Source organism: Peromyscus maniculatus, chromosome 1 (assembly GCF_049852395.1).
Source record: "Peromyscus maniculatus bairdii isolate BWxNUB_F1_BW_parent chromosome 1, HU_Pman_BW_mat_3.1, whole genome shotgun sequence".
Lineage (NCBI taxonomy): Eukaryota > Metazoa > Chordata > Mammalia > Rodentia > Cricetidae > Peromyscus > Peromyscus maniculatus.
The window spans coordinates 103,182,512-103,198,925 of record NC_134852.1 but is presented as its reverse complement, the minus strand read 5'-3'; the positions used below and the strand labels follow the sequence as shown (position 1 = coordinate 103,198,925).

The 16,414-nt window shown below is 41.1% G+C and overlaps 1 protein-coding gene across 28 annotated transcripts in view; it reads right to left on the bottom strand.

Annotated features, from left to right (window-relative positions):
• Dlg2 (discs large MAGUK scaffold protein 2) overlaps window positions 1-16,414 on the bottom strand; it is a 1,859,766-nt gene that overhangs the window by 190,304 nt on the left and 1,653,048 nt on the right. The window contains exon 1 of one of the 28 annotated variants that reach the window (XM_076547184.1): window positions 1,721-2,088. The exons of 26 other annotated variants lie outside the window; for them this stretch is intronic. The gene's annotated coding sequence lies outside the window, so the exon portion shown is untranslated. Of the gene's footprint in view, window positions 1-1,720; window positions 2,089-16,414 lie in introns of those variants that run through there. One more of the 28 variants, XM_076547186.1, reaches the window with a different exon arrangement.

Here is a 16,414-nt window from a genome sequence, read left to right as displayed (position 1 = left end):
CCCGAGCTTTATAAAATGTCATGGGCTGGCTGCACCATTAAGCACAGATGTTCATTTATATCTGCAGTGATTTTCTGGATTTCCTACCTGAATCATTACTTTTAAAGCCCAGGGGCTTTGAGCTGAACACAGATATTTTACAGTCCCCTCCTGGGACACCCGTTTGTAGATTAGAAACCAAGTCTCAGCTTACACACCCTAAGTGCCAACAACAACACATCGCCTCTCTGCTCTTTAAGTGGAACTTATTCAGAGAAATGGAAAAATATAGAAAGCCTATTTGTGGAAGAAAAAAGTATGGGAGAGAAATGTGTTTGTGGAAAAAAAATTATATTCTGTAATCCCAAATTTTCTAAGTCTTTCGGAGCAGTCGGAAAGACTCCTGGGAGAGGAGATACAACTTTATGGGCAGTGTGATGGTTCCAATGACCAAAACATTTACTAGGGGAAAGCAGGGAAAAGCTAAAAAGCCACGTTTCCTGATGAAATAAAAAGGTATGCATTTTCTTTTCAGAGAGATGCTAAAGCCAATTGCCCTCCTTGAGGATAAAGAGCAATTCCATTGGCACTACAGTCTACCTAGAAAGAGAGTGCATTAAATGTATAAAGTAAACACTTTGCCCAGACAATTAGGGATCAGAAGACAGTAGCTTCTTGTAGGTAAAAGAAAGCGTACATCAACAAGCCAGACACACTTGACACACTCGAGAAAATATCCTTGCTATTCCTCTCCATATATAATATGCCATATGACACTACAGTTAAATCTGCTTCTCAAAAAAAAAAAAAAAAGTCCATCAAGCTGTTGGTTTCCAAGAGATTTGGGCAAAGGCAAAACAACACAGCAGAAAGGAGTGTGGAAAGAAAGCTCTTGCGAGGAAATGATAGAGTACAGTTCAAGACCAGGAGTTAGCACACATTCTGTGCAGCCAGGACCTGGAACCTGGATACAGAACACATCCAGAGAGGCACAATACAGCTTCAGGTAGTTGTTAATGGGAATAGGAAACTCGAGCAAACAGCCACAAGTTACACAGTTCCCAGGCATGTCTTCCGCAGCTGTCTGTCCTGCGGGAATCATACAGGGCTCTTTCTCTCTCTCTCCCCATCATCAACAGGCACAGCAGATGCACATCGCATCAGCTTCTGATCCCAGCCTAGCAAAATGCAGAGACCACCACCATACTGCGTTTTACAATCATCCCTACAATGCCAATTATTCACAGCCCCTCAGTTCTGTTCACACAAAAGATTGCAATTTGAATCTTGCCTTGCACAGGTTCAGCTGGGTCGGAGCTGGTAACCAGGCAAACGGTCTGTTTTAAGATTTACGGATCGCTGGGGAGAGTCAGTTGGGGGGTGGGGATGGATAAACCGCCCTGCACATACCTCGTTTTGGCAGCTAAGAAAAACAATTTCATGACAAAGAGACTTGTTCTTTTCAAAGCTCACCCAACAAACGAAACTGACAGAATGAAAGCCGAGAGAAACTTTAGCAACCACGGAGAGCAGCCTTCCAAGGATCAAGGTGAATAATTGATTCCTCGGGTTCTGTTTCATCTTTCAAGCTATTTTGCTCATTAACGAAAAATTGTGGAATCTGTGAGAAGCCCAAACACTGACACACAGACTTCTGAAAGCAAGTACATATTCCATGCTACAGCTACATTGGCCAATCTTATTCAACAACAACAATTGGCTGTCAAGCCAGGGAACTTACCGGAGCACAAAATTAGGGAAACAAAGCAGGGAGGAGGCACCGAAAGCAGCTTCCTCGTTTCCTTGGTGCCAGATTCTCCTGTCTCCTGTCCGGTTCACACTTGCCTTGATAACTAAGACTCGGGCAGAACTCACTAGCGGAACCTGATGAATTATAAAACAGCCCCTCCTAGACGCTCATATTTTGCATCACAGGGGGTGACCATGCAGCATCCTCGCTGGCTGGGGACATATATTTCCTTGTAACTCATCCTGAAGAACATAACCGCTTCAGAGGCAGTGACAGTAATTGGTGTTTGGGATGTACCAGTGCTAACCAATGAGATGCTTTCCCACCATCCATACTGCACTCTCATTCTGTGCTTGTGTTCCCCTATACCTTGTTAAGGTGGATCCACCCAGAGCAGTGGGGAAAAGGCAGAAACAGTGACATGTAGAGAAAAGCCCCTGCATCAGGGCACACACACAGAGAACTGTGCTATTTGGGGTTAATCTTCAGAATAGCTCTGGAAAAGAGCCAGCCCTGCTTTGGCAAAGTGTGTCGTGGTGCACTAAATACTTCCACTCTGATGAATCTCTCAGTGACTTGGAAGGCTTCAGAACCACCAAAATGTCAAAGATCACAGAGGCTAAGGGACTTTCGGTGTTTGCTGAACTTGGAGGAGACAAGTAGTCCTAGAGATTGGCAAGTCCACACTGCTCACTGTGCCTGTAGACACTGTGGCCAGAAAGGAAAATGATTTGCCCAAGTCATAGTTTATAATTGCTAAGAGTGATGGGGAACTTGAACCTCAGCTCAGGTCTTCTGATTCAAGCATAGTCTTTCTATTCTCCTATGCTGTCCCCCCAAAATGGAAGCCATAAAAATTGTAAGATATGGAAATGGGAAATTATACTATTAAAGAAGAATCATTAAAAGGTAGAAGTTGGTGGGTGTCATCCCTGAGTCTCTTGCTTCCTCTCTGAGAAGGTCAGTTTGACCTCATTAGGTTCATCAGGTATCAGTAACCCTAGAAAGCATATTTTGGATAATACTGACAACTATCTATTGAGCACATGGGCCAGGCAGTGCTCAATTTATTAAATGCTTAACATATATTAATACATTTAATATTTAGAATGTTCCTATGAAGTATGTTCTAGCATGGAAAATACATTACAGATGAAAAACAAAACAAGATTCAGAGAGAGTAGCCAATCTAGACAGGGGCATACGTCAACTACCTAGCAGAAATGGAGACATCCCCTAGGCTGTCTAGTTCAAAGCCTATACTCTCAACATACTGTCCTACCACAGGAAACATTTATATTAAACTTTTCAAAACTGATGGAGAATGGGCACACTTACTGACAATGATCTTTAGTAGAAACAATAAGATAGTAAGTTGGCTTGGTGATTAATTGAAATTTTTTTTAAGTTCCAGCTCTGCCAGTAACTGACTATATAGCTGTTGTTTTACCTATAGCATGGGTTACGCTCATGCCTATCTCAAAAAGTCAAGCAGAGTACATCAGGAAAATGGTGTCCCATTTATAGCATATGTACACAGACGGGGAGTATTGTTTCTACCACACTTCTATTATGAATATTTATTTATGACTTTCCTTCTCCCTCACGTATCTTTTAAATGTCAGCTGCTCTTTGCCAAGGAATCTTTCTGGATATTATGAAAGCAAAGCATGGGGTTGGGGAAGGACCCAGATATTCCTGTTATCCAGGCTGTCAAGCATCACTAGGGATGCAGGATTTCTAGTGAGAATGGAAGAACACATGGGCCTTGCTCTGGGCTGCCCAATCAGTTCATTAGCGTCTCTCTCTCTCTCTCTCTCTCTCTCTCTCTCTCTCTCTCTCTCTCTCTCTCTCTCTCTCTCTCTCTCTCTCACCTCTTCTTTCTACTCCAATCAGCTAAGCTCACTAGCTTCTTTCTACTTCACCAGTTTCACCAGTCAAATGAACTCACCAGTCTAGGGAAGCATATTTAGAGTATGTTTCCTATCTACTCTGGTGTTCACCTGTCTTTTCCATTATTTCAAATGAGCATCTGCATCAACCCCATTAAAAAACCAATGCATGGACCCATTATTTCCTGCCATTAAATCAAGGTACGCCAGGGGAGACAGGCATCTCTCTTGGCCAACTCCTCTGAAGTCAGCATAAATTATTATCATTGCTAAATTCTGCTATCTTGGTGCTCGGAAAATGGCTTAACTGTTAAAGCAATTGCAGAACAAATATGAGAATCAGGTTTGGATTCCCAGAGCCCATGTAGGTGGGTGTGGCAGCCTACCTGCAATTCCAGCTCTAGAGACGAGATTCCCCAGAGCAAGCAGGCTAGCTATATTACCTATACATTACCTATATCAATGAGCTCTAGGATCAGTTGCAAGAGTGCTTCACTGAATAAGGTGGGAAGTAATGGGGAAGACACCTGACAGTGGCCTCAGGCCTCCTCCATATTCATGTACTGACATGCGCACACACAAATGGACTCATACACATGTGAGTGCATCCATGCATACATGCATACCATTCACACATACGTGAGAGGAAAGCAAAAAGAATAAAACTGCTTTCTTTAGGTGGGGTACTGGTACACTCCTATTATTCTCAGCAACTGGGAGGTAGAAATGGGAATACAGCAAGTTCAAGGCCAACCTGGGCTACAGAGCAAGAGCCTTTTTAAAAGGGAATGGGGGGAGTGAGGAGGGGAGATTAAAAAAAACTGCTGTTCTAAAGGTATGCAATCAGCATCCTTTGGTAGCCCTTAGAGGTAACTCTTTGGGATATAGTGATGCCATAATACTGTGTGGAATACACAGGTCTGTACATGATAGACTTTCTCAGCTCTTTATTTTCAGAGAATGACTTTGTGACCAACTTAATTTGATCACACACAGACTACCCTCCCCTTTGATCACACATAGGCTACCCTCTCCTTATTTTAAAAATTCTCTGTCTAAGTAAAATATGCATGGTCAAAGTACATTCCCTGCCTCCTTTCATGGCCATTCTTAATACTAGGCACTGTGGATGCAAACATGTGGAGAATAATTGAGGGTGTGTGGAGATGTGAGAGTTTAAGCTCATAAGCAAAGCCAATTATAAACACCATGTGTAGCAGCAAGCAGATGATCCCTGTGTTTTCAAGATCAGTGGTTACTTCCTGTGCATGGGAGTTAGCCACCTATTACGGGGAGTAGTTTGGTCCTGAAGTAGTTTGGTTCTAATATTTTCTATGAGTTCTTGCCTCTTTGACTTGCTATGATCCTTCCAAGGATCATACATTTATTTATTTGTCTATTTTTTGTGCATGTGCCAAAGGCAGAGGACAACCCCATGGAGTCCATTCTCTCCTACCATATGGATTCTAGGTATTAAACTCATGCCACCAGGTTTGGCAGTAAGAGTCTTTACCTGCTTGGCCATCCTGTCAGCCCCCCAGAAGCCAATTTTTTTTGTCCATTCTCCCTGTCACTTAGCTTCTCCATTTGCAAACCCTATGAAAATTAATAGATGAGCATTTTTAACTTCCACCTATTTCTCAGCTTCCATGGGATGAATAATCATATCTTTATACAATTTCAGCCGTAACTGCTACCTCATGCTACCAGTTTCTCTCAGACATAATGAATTATATAGAGCTTTAAAATTATACAAATATATGTGTATATATTTATATATTATATATTATTAGTGATGGTGTTAATATTTATTGGGTAGTTAATCTGGGCTGTATGATACACCTCGAATTTCTCATTTAACTCCTCTCCCCACATCTTTTTGAAATACATCGCATTGCCTCTAGTAGATGAGAACACTATGCATAGGATGATGAGGTGATCTGTTGACAGATGGCAGGCAGAACAATAACCGAAGGTTAACACTGCAGAGACTGTTAACTATTATAATCATCGCCTGTAGGAAAGTGAGATAGCAGATAGTACACTGGTATGTCTCCTTTCTCACTTCTATTCTTTCCTTGAGTGGTTATACTGTCATTGTACCATGAAAATTGCTTATTAAGGTAAATGATGACATCCTCATTGACAAAAATCAATGGCCAATGTGTAGCCCTGTTTATGTGACCTCTGCCAAGCACTTGGCAGAATCAGTTACTACCTTATTCAATCTTTTCCTTTCCTTTGTTCTAAAACTCCTTGATTTTTCTACATTATATGCCCATTCAATTTTTAAAATTGTGAGTATATATATGAGGTGTCTCGTGTGTATGTGTGTACATGTGCACACATGCAAAACATATGCACTTATGCCCAAAGGCCATAAGGGGCATCAAGTGTCCTGTTCTAGTACCTTCTGCCTTACTCCTTTAAGACTCTCATTGAATCTGAAAATGGACTGGCGTCAGTAGTCCTCCTGTCTATATCCACAATACTGGGGTTACGGGTCTATGAGGTCACTCCCAGCCTTTGAATTTGAGTGGTAGGAAATCTTCCTGTCCGTGTCCACAGAACTGGGGTTACAGATCTACGGGGTCAACCTGAGTGGTGGGAATTTGAGCTTAGATCCTCATGTTTGTGCAGACAGTGCTCATACAACTGAGTCATATTCACAGCACCCACTAATCCATTCTTCTAAGTATTCTTAACTGAGTCTTCTACATCCCAACCTTTCAAACAGAACGTACCCTACAGCTCATTAGGCCTCCTTGGTTACAGTTACTCCCAAGGCCACATTGTCTAGTGTCAAGGTTCAAATGACATCTGTGCTCCACCCTCCAGACTCCCATACTTAACTACATCCATATCTAAGCATATCCATTTGATTGTTCTTCACATTTGATATGTTTAAAAGCAAACTTAGTTTCCTCACCAAATACGCTCTATTTTCAGGTTGTGCATTTTTGTATGTGTACATATATAGAGGCCAAAGGTCAGCTCTGGGTGTTATTCCCCAGGAGCCATTCACTCTTTTTTTTTTTTTTTTTAAATTCAGGGTCTCCCACTGACCCAGAACTTGCTAATTAAAGCTGGGCTGGTTGGCCAGCAAGCCCCAGGTATGTGCCCATCTCTTCCTTCCCAGTACTAAGACATCATGTCCTCTTATTTTACATGGATTCTGAGGGTGGGGCTCAGGTGTTCATGCTTCCATAGGTATACTTTACTATTTCCCATCCCCTCAGTGTGAACTTTTCAATAAATAATATAATCACTTATTTAGCTGTGCTTAGTTAAAACCTCAGAGATATTCCTATCTTGTCTCACCTTATACTCCAAACTTTATTATCAAATGTTGACCTCAAAATATATCTTGAATCTTTTCCACCTCCACCTTCATCTCCCTCATTTCTACATATCATCTTTCACAGGAGTTCTTAAATTCCTTTCTGATTCACTTGCTTTGACTAACACCTTTCTATAATCTCTTATCTCTACCACAGCCAAAGTCAGCCCCCAGCACGCCCTCTGGAGCTTCCCATGGTGGATCTCATTTCACTTAGCATCTGTTCCTTCACTGCAGACAGGAGTCTACTGTGTGATGTCATTCATCCTCTGAAGAGAGTGACTGACAGCAGAGACTCCTCTGTTCCTCCATTTATCTCTGCCTTCCCCCCAACCCACTCTGGACTCACTCTGTGAGGCCAGAGGCCTGGCCTCTTTTGTTTGTGATTGAATCTCAAACTCTAGAGCACAGCCTACCACATGATACTTATATTTGTAAAGTGAGTGTGTTTGAAGTCCTAACTTTAAAACACCTTGGTTTTGCTGGGTGGTGGTGGTACATACCTTTAATATGAGTACTTGGGAGGCAGAGGCAGGAGGGTCTCTGATTTTGAGCCAGCCTGGTCTACAGAACAAGTTTCAGGGTGTCAAGGATTACACAGAGAAACCCTGTCTCAAAAAACTTAAAAAAAAAAAAAAGTTTTGGTTTCACATATTTGTACAAATCACTATTTCTATGACGAAAAAACTTCTCTGTTATGAATTTTCTTAGGAAAACAACAGTTCCACACTTAGATTGCTCTAGTTCTTTTACAGGTATGTCACAGTGCACTTGGCGTCATTTGTGTTTGATTGACGCACAAGGCTGATCATTATTGGTTCAATTTTGTTCCCTTATCAGTTTTGCTCCTTTGGAAGTCCTTCTTTATGCACAATACATCAGTATGATTTTATTTTGAAATGTGACTGCTGCAGATAAAATCGGTTAAAGTGAAGTCATACTGGAGCAGGGTGAACTCCTAATCCAATGTGACTCTTCTTGGACATTGGCATGCACACCACAAGAATGCTGAGTAAACGCTGTAGTTGCACGCCTTAACAACAACAACAAAAACCAAGAACTAGTGGGATCCAGGTCAGGAGAAGATCCTGGACAGTTTTCCCCAATACCTTTGGAAGAATAGGCACCGAGGCCACCGGCACCTAGACCACTACAGACTACTGGCACGGAAAACCAGGAGACAGCAAACTTTTATTGTCCTAATTCTCTGACACCATGGCACTTGTAACATCCTTAAGAAACACACATAGGTCAGACACCAAACTCATGTAAAGTATGAGGCACCTGCCCTTCAGAAAAGTCAGGTAACTTACTTCAGCTTTAGCACAAAGGAATTAGTGGGCTGGATTTAAAGGAATATCTATGTAAACACACAGTTGCAGTGACCCCTAGACACTGTTCTCAGAAGAGAAAAATTCACAGGCTACAGCATTTTCCAACCCAGAAAATAATGCCTTCTATTATAGGATTATGTACTTCTTCCTATTTATTTTTCTTTTCTATTTCTTTGGCTATTATCTTTGTATTTCTGAAATGGTGGAGAGGATAAAGTTGATAAATCTGTTGAGCTATAAAGGTTTATTTTCTGTAATGCTATTGATCTATAAAATATGAAATTCTGGGAACAGATGTTCTAATATTGTTCCTGTCATGAAACAAATTAGAGAAAGTATTTCATATATAGCCAAGCCAGGGGATGACAGGAGGAAAGCTGTGTTCTGAGTGAGCTAGAAAACCTCTGCTTTGTACAAAGTATCACATTAATGGGCACAATGTCTTATTAGTAATAAATTAATCTAGTGTGGCCCCTTATATAAAATATAACTGAGATCAACAACATTCATTAACTTAGATATTGCCTACTCATGACATCCACCTCTCACTAAAAAAGATTTTCTGTCTAAAAGAAAAAAAAATCTTGGCTTGCTTTTGACCTAATCCACTTTCTTTTGGGTTCAGGACCTGTGGGCTTGTGCAAATGTCTAAGGATTAAATGAGATCACTTCTGCTAAGTATCTAGAACACCATAAAAGCTCTTAGTAATGCTAATTCTCTTCCAAGGAAAAGGTATAGTGTTATGCCTCCAGAAGGGAAATGGCTTTAGGATTAAGAAGAATTACCCAGAGCAACTGGGTAATTCAGTGACACCAGTCAGCCACCCTGGAGAATGGAAATGAACTTCACCCTTTTACTGAGCATTCCTCAATCTATAGACTGTCTATAAAATTGGGCTAGTCTATTCTTAGGCACTCATGCTCATTAAGTACACATGTAGTTATAGAAATGACTATATATAAATCATATATCACTAGTATGTATATATGTGTGTATTTTTTAGTTTCTGACAGATGAGGATGAAAAAGCCTTTACACATAAGAACTTGTTTTCTTCATTTTACCATTATTTGAGCCATCAATTGCCCTAGGATACTTAGTGAAAACAAATTTTAATGTATTTCTTTGCCCAAGGTGTATTTCAGATTCCTAGTCAGTGAAAGAAACGTCCTTCCTGTCACAATTACTTATAGAGAACCTACTTCTATGTCCTAGGCACTACAGGATCACACTGAATGCCAGAAAAAAAATGTGGTCAAAGTCAGATTCTCTCTGCACTAGGAGGCTCCATTTTGGGAAGTAACAAATGGGTAATAGGTAACTGTACAGTAGCATAACAATCATAAGGACTTTCTTGTGAACAGCACCCAACACAGTCTGTCTGTCTGTCTATCTCTCTCTCTCTCTCTCTCTCTCTCTCTCTCTCTCTCTCTCTCTCTCTCTCTCTCTCTCTCTGTTTATTATGTTGTATGTGTGGTGTTTGCATATTAGTATGTGGAGTACACACCATGAAGAAGCAAGAACAGGATATCTGGTATTTTCTTTTCTGCTTAGTGTCTTCTTTTCTGCTTATTCCTTGGAGACAAGGTCTGTTGCTGAGCTGCAAGATGGGCATACATAGCTATGCTCATTTTTTAACATGGGTGGTGAAGATTTGAACTCAGATCCTCATACTCACAGAGCAAGCATTGATATCTACTAGGCAATATCTTTTTACTGAGTCCTAAATGGACATGAATGACTACAGTGCTCTGAATGTATGTATCCTACAAAATTCATGTGTTGAAGACTTACCTCCAATGTCACAGTAGTAGGGTCTATTAAAGAGTGATTATAGAAGGCTCATAGATGAATTCATGTCTGTGTTGGAGTGGTGGGTTCATGAACACAGAATGGCTGTGCTACAAAAGCTAGCTGGGCACCGGATTATCCAGTGATATTGTCTGTACATTAGGACACAGCAGGAATGCCCCTGCCAGAGACAAACCCTTGATCCTAGACTCACAGACTCTAGAACCTTAAGAAATAAATCTTAAAGAAAAATAGATTATCTACTCTCATACACTATACTATTAGTCTAATCACATTAAATGGGCTAACACAGATGAAGGGAGCTCTGGAGTGAGAAGCCTGTTCAAAGGAGCTGGGGAGAGGGGTTTGATCAAGGGACTCTGCAGAAGTGAAACTTTTATTGGTTTAGCACTCAATAACCTAACTCTGAGTGATCCAAACCAAACCAATCAACCAATCTACCAACCAACCAAAAAAACCTCTAACTTAAGAGTTTAGGAACACCAAAGAAAAATAATCCATTTTTATGAACTTCTTCAGGGCAAGGAAGGCTGGAGCAGAAAATGTCATATGCTTTATAGTTAGACAGTTCTGATTCATTCAAGTGACCTTTTCAGGTTGCTTAATGTCTCTGAATTGAACTCTACGTTCTTGTCTATAAAATGAGCATAATACTATCTATCTTATTTTGCTGTTATATTCTTATAAAACTAAAAACATAAAGAATTGTGTTTCCTGTCTGCCCACAAGTAGACATCAGAGTAAATGTCAATTCATGTGTGAATAATGCTTATACTCCTATAAAGAGCTTGTGCCACTCAGGCCAATTCTAGTGTCTCATTTGAATGTGTATATTTTCTTTCTCCCTAGTCCAGCAGGCTCAAAGCTTGGTCAATATCATCATTTAAAGTCATTCTGAGGACACACCCACATTATCTGAATTTTTTATATGTATAAATTAGAGCCTATACAACAAGGTTGTAAAACTATGATATGATGTGGACACAATAAAGTTTGTATATTGAGCTTTAAAGGCTAACATAAAAAATGAGTAAGAAGTAAAGGTCCTGTGTGCCCCTGGGGTACACACAACCACTACTCTGAAATAGTCAAAGCTCTCTGACAGGAAAGACCCAATTTCCTGTAGTCATGAAGTATCAGGTAGCACAGATCAAGCATTAAAGAAGTATTTTTCAGCTCATGAGACAACACTGAAATAGAAAAAAAAAAAAAAAACTTACCCAGGTAGCTTATTAAAGCCCCTACCTATCTGAACTAATTATTTTTGTGTGAAAATTGAAGTAGAGGCCAAAGGACAACCTCAGGTGTCATTCTGCAGATACCATTCACCTTGATTTCTTGTTGTTATTGCATTGTGTGTATTGGGGTTTTGTTTTGTTTTTGTTTGTTTGTTTGTTTTGTTTGTTTGAGATAGGGTCTCTTATAGGCCTAGAGCCCAAGGAGGCTAGGTTGACCAGTTAACAATCTTTAGGGATCTGCTGTCTCTGCCTCCCCAGAGCCAGGATAACAAATGCATGACACTATGCTCAGTTTTTTCAAATGAGGCTTCAGGGGATCAGACTCAGGTCTTCTGGCTGAGTCATCGTCCCAGCTTTAAAACCAGTTATTTTTGAAAGTTTGATATAAGGTTTACTTGTAATAAAAGAGGAAAAAGCAACCAAATTATAACTGCCTCTCTTTCCAAAAGTCAGTGGTAAATAAAAAGGTTCTATCCTTTTTTTTTAAAAAAAACAGGGCTTAATAGTGATGGTAATTTGATGAGCTTTGGTATGGATCAGGAATTATGCTGATCATTTTTATGCATTCTGTTTGGTCTTTACAATAATCAGGACACCATACTGCATGTCTGTAGAGGGCATTAGGCATACTTTATGTACTGCAAACCATGGCCTATATGCCAAATCTGTTTCACTGTTTGTTGTGATACCATCTATAAGTCTCCATCAATTTTCACAATTTTTAAGTGGCTGGGAAAGAAAATAAAAATTACAATAATGTATTATAGCACATGAAAACTACATGACATTCAAATGCCAGTGCTCATACATAAGCTTCCAGTAACATATACATGCGCATTCATTTATGTATTACTTTTGGCTGCTTTCACACTAGAGTGACAGGGTTTATTATTTCAATAATAAAAATATGCTATGTAATAGCCGGGCGGTGGTGGCGCACGCCTTTAATCCCAGCACTCGGGAGGCAGAGGCAGGCGGATCTCTGTGAGTTCGAGGCCAGCCTGGGCTACCAAGTGAGCTCCAGGAAAGGCGCAAAGCTACGCAGAGAAACCCTGTCTCGAAAAACCAAAAAAAAAAAAAAAAAAAAAAAAAAAAATATGCTATGTAAGACTTACAACACTTAGTTCTGGTCCTTTAAAAAAGGAGTTTGTTGACTGATGTGTGTGAATGGAGTCTCTTGGAATCATGCAGGTTTTTTTTTAATGGAGTACTAAAGAGGTTAAGTCACTTGTCCCTACACTTAGAAAACAGCTGAGACGGTGGTTTGTAGAAAGTAATTTTAATGCTGACATATGCCCTTGATCAGCCCTTTTCTCTGATGGCCACTTCTGTCTACATAATTTAGGCAGTCACACCAAATACAACTTCCTCCCTGTGTCTGCTGTCTTCTCTGCTCTCAGACTTTGATTTTAATGCAACCATGGTTCAGGCCAAGGTAAGGTAGGGAACAGTTCAATGAAACAGCAGCAGGATTCACTCATCCACAACACCTTTCATCTGACCTCCTCAGGTCTCTCAAGTACACATTTGGTTCCCGAGTACAAGGCTCTGCCATCTCTGGCTGGCAGAAAGTGATGGAAGGACATGGGACGCTACGCTGGAAGTCTCATTATTGGCTCTTTGCCTACAGAAACTCAACCAGCTTATCTTCCTTCCCAAGGAGCTTCAGACTTACACTGACTCAGCTGGTTCTTTCCAGGCCCTCTAACAAGCTGCTCTGCCCAACTGAGATCAGAAGTTGATAGGCGAGGCTCTTCATACACTTGTCTACCCCAGAAAATCGCTTCCTTTTTCCCCAATTCTCCTTGTACCAGAGCCTCCTGGGGTCTCAAAGCCACTCCCGGATTTTCATCAGCTTACTGTAGACTGCACATTACAATGGCATTTTCCTGTCCATACACGGAGCATAATTTATAACCCAGTTACAGCTAGAGCTTCACTTCTGAGCAAGCACGATGAATGCTGGCAGGTCATCAATTACATAAGACTGTAAGATCGGGTTCCACATACGTTAAGCTTAGTGAATCCTTCCAGCAAATGGCGTTTATTATTTCCATTTTAGAGAAGATGACACTGAGACGCCTGAAGGATTAAGCAGAACACACCTGGAGAGTAGAAGGTTCAGGCATTAAACCTTGATCTGTCTGACTCCTAAGCGTCTTTCACTTTGGTAAAGGAATTTGCTGTGAAGTCAGTCTGTTGCTACGGCAGTCATTGAAAGAGAGAGAAAGAGGGAGGGAGGGAGGGAGGGAGGGAGGGAGGGAGGGAGGGAGGGAGAGAGAGAGAGAGAGAGAGAGAGAGGGAGGGAGGGAGGGAGGGAGGGAGGGAGGGAGGGAGGGAGGGAGGAAGGAAGGAAGGAAGGAAAGGAAGGAAGGAAGGAAGGAAGGAAAAGGAAGGAAGAAGGAAGGAAGGAAGGAAGGAAGGAAGGAAGGAAGGAAGGAAGGAAGGAAGGAAGGAAGGAAGGAAGGAAGGAAGATTGAGATATAATATAGTATTATCACTTTCAACTATGGGCAAGATTTAGGCAAATTAGTAAGTCACTTAAAGCAATGTAATCTTCTGCAAATTCATCTGTGAAATGGGAGCAACAACATACCTGCCCATGCAGAGCTGTAAGAATTACAACACAGGCATTCTATTTATATGAAAGGTTTGGCAAAGGAAGTCCAAACCGACAAAAACTAGGTTGGTAATTTGCCAGGGTGGGGGTGGGGGGATGAGGGTTGGGAGTCAATGAGGAATTACTAATAGGTGTGAAGCTTATTTGGGGGATGATGAAAATGCTCTAAAATTGATTATGGTGATGGTTACATAACTCCAAATATATTTTTAAAAAATCACCGAATTACATGCTTTAAAGGAATGAATTATGTGCCATATGAAGTCATGACTAACATAGATAAAGCGATGAGCACAATGCCTTGCACAGAACAACAGCTCCGTCGGCATTGGTTTCTGTCACAGAGATCCTGAGCCAGAGACTGGCTCCTTTGCCAAACTGATGTACTTTCTTTCCAGAGGTTAAAACTAGATCCCGACCTGGAAGTTAGGTGTGGCCATGTGTCATGTGAGCTCTGGCTAAGGGAATGTGAGCTCTGGCCCACAGAATAGAACAGACCTGTCCCACAAAAAAACATTCCCTTCCCAAGCCTTCAGGTTCTCTTTCCTTCACTCCTGATTCATGCAAATCAATCCTTTACCCTTAGGAGTCAAATGCTGGAGATGGAGAAGCCATGGGGTAGGGGAAAAAAATACAAGTCCCTGAATTATTAGGCAAAGAATTGTCTGCTGAGTCAAAGGACTTGTTTCAGGTTTTAGACTGTGAGAAAGAAGTTTCTATTTTGCTCAAATAATTATTCTATTAGGAATGCTGAAGCTAATACATTACAATTAGTTTTAACCCTTCCAATCTGAGGGCAGATGTCTACCACTGGCATATGCCTGAAACAAACTGTGGGTTGGCTGACTTTGCTGGGTTGTGGGTCCTGAGTACATATCACAAGTTTAATTATGATTTTATTGGTGATGGGTAGTCACTGCACATTTTTGAGAGAGTATGAAACTTTTTTGGGGGGGGAGGGTGTTTGTCAAGACAGGGTTTCTCTGTATAGCTTTGTGCCTTTCCTGGATCTCACTATGTAGACCAGGCTGGCCTTGAACTCACAGAGATCTGCCTGGCTCTGCCTCCCAAGTGCTTGGTGGCCTGCACCACCGAGAGAATGAAACTGTAAACTGCCTATGTTAACCTGGGGGACTGAGTTCCTGTTTTGCCCTCTAGCCCCTTTAAGAAAGGCCAGATGAACAGCAGGCATCATGCCATCAGACTGTGAGCAGCAGCAGCAGCAGCAGCAGCAGCAGCAGCAAGGTGTGGTGGTACCAGGCAGCCTCAGTCTGCTGGTCCAGGCTTCTCTCTTGTTCTCCTTCATGGAGAACACTGTACTCCGACCTCTTCCCCTTTGCAAAAAGGGAAAATAATACAAATTAAAGGCTCTACCCAATCAGGTTATGTACAGTCCTTGCTGAGTGCTCTCTAATCTATTATCCACCATTCTCTAAATAAAGAAGGCTATTATCCTTTGCAGTGAATAATGCCAAAATATTTGCTATTGTCTCTCATTCTGAGGATCTGCTGTCAAAAGGAAGAGATCTGAGTCATTCTTTAGAGGGGGTGAACAGAGGACATGCAGCCAAAACCAAAAGATAACAGGATAGAGAAGGATCAATCATCTGGGTGGGTTTCTTAGGTTTATGAGCCCATTCCATTATTTAGGTATGTCAAGTTGAACCAACAACAGTGAGGAACGCTGGAAAGCATAGGTAAAGGAAGGCAGGGGTACACTAAGATCTTATAAACAAAAGAAAACACTAGTGACACCTGAGGATTTACTGTGAGGTTCTTTTACAATGCTTAATTTTTGACATGCCTATTGCTTATGTATTATAATAATGAGCTCCACTTAGAAGGTACAGGAACTGAAGCACGGAAGGCTGAATGAAGCTCCATCTCTATGATCACTAAATGCCAAATAATAGAATTGGGCCTGGAGCTGGACCTGAGTGATGCTGAAGGACTTACTTCTCTAACTGTCAGAGGCATTTATGACTCCAGACCAAAGCAATGCATTATCAAGGTCAATGGAGAAGCCAGCAGATTCGTAGTGTGCCCAAACTCAATAGCCTTTCCTTGAGGAAGCTTATGTCCTACAAAGCTGTAGGCATATTGAGTGGCTAAAGGAATAAAAATTCATATTTAAAAAAAGGGCTAGTAAGATAGCTTATTGAGTAAAAGTTGTTGACCTGAGTTCAGTTACTGGAACCCACATGGTAGAAAGAGAACTGATACCCACAAGTTGTTTGAATCTCCACATGTGTCATAGTAAACACGTGCGTGCGTGTGTATACACACACACACACACACACACAAAAAAAAAAAAAAATATGAACTTTTTCTTCTATTAATAGAAAGAAGGTTTAAAGAAGAAAGGCCATTGTCCTGGGCTTAGGGACTAGTCTGTCAGGACATGATTCATAATTCATTCATTGACTCAGACTCCCAGACTTTGACAATC